Genomic DNA, 947 nt, shown 5'->3' on the forward strand with positions numbered 1-947 from the left:
CCCGCCCCCAAGACGCCCTGGCCGCCCATTGGCTGGGGCGGACCGCCGCGCGCCAATCGCGTGAGCCCCCGCCGCCGAGCGGAGGGTTCTAGCGGCGCGCGCCTCCTGGGCGTCAGGCGGCCCTCCCCAGGCGTTTCCTGGCAGGAGTAGAGGGACCACTGTCCGCCCTTTGCTGGCAAAGGGACAGAGGCCAGAATAGAAGAAACGACTGACTGTTGGACCTCCGGGGGCTCGCTGTGCGGACAGAGGCAGAGGAACTTGAGGCTGGACTGCGGTCTCGACCTCCAGCCCTGCGCTCCCAGTCTTCCTCCAGTTCCTTCCACACAGAGCCCAGACGCAGCTGCTGGAGCCCCAGTCCATTGAGCCCTAAGGTGCGCATGGCTTAGTTGTGCTTCTGAGTCCGCCTCCGGAAGACATTGCTGCACCTGGAAAATACACTGCCCACCTGTCTGTCGCTGCTGTTAAACACTTAACACGACAGCAACACACTCAGAGGACAGATTAGCCCGCGATGCCTTCCACATCCAGATGGAAAAGTCAGAACTCAGAATGGATGTTCCAGGCAGTCTCACATTAGAATAGGAAGGGACTTGGCCATCAGCTAGTCTACAACGTTTATGTTATATGTTGATAATCAGAGACCCGGAAAGGGAAAGTGACTTACCCAGAGTCATCCCACAGGAAGGGGAGAGTGGAGGTGCTGACAGCTGCAGGTACCACATTCCATTGGACCTCAGTGATCTGTCAGGGTCCCAGCTGCAAACAAATGGCACACTCCAATATGGACATTTATGTAAATGCGGGCAGGTAAACCACAAAAGATGGAGAAGTAACCTGGGGCCATGCAATACGGAGGGCTGTTACCAACCCTAGACCTAGAGGACCTTTCCAGGACCCAGAAAGAGGAGTGTGAGGAGAAGCCACCTGCTTGGGCTGAAGTCATCAGT

Source organism: Nycticebus coucang, chromosome 3, assembly GCF_027406575.1.
Source record: "Nycticebus coucang isolate mNycCou1 chromosome 3, mNycCou1.pri, whole genome shotgun sequence".
NCBI lineage: Eukaryota > Metazoa > Chordata > Mammalia > Primates > Lorisidae > Nycticebus > Nycticebus coucang.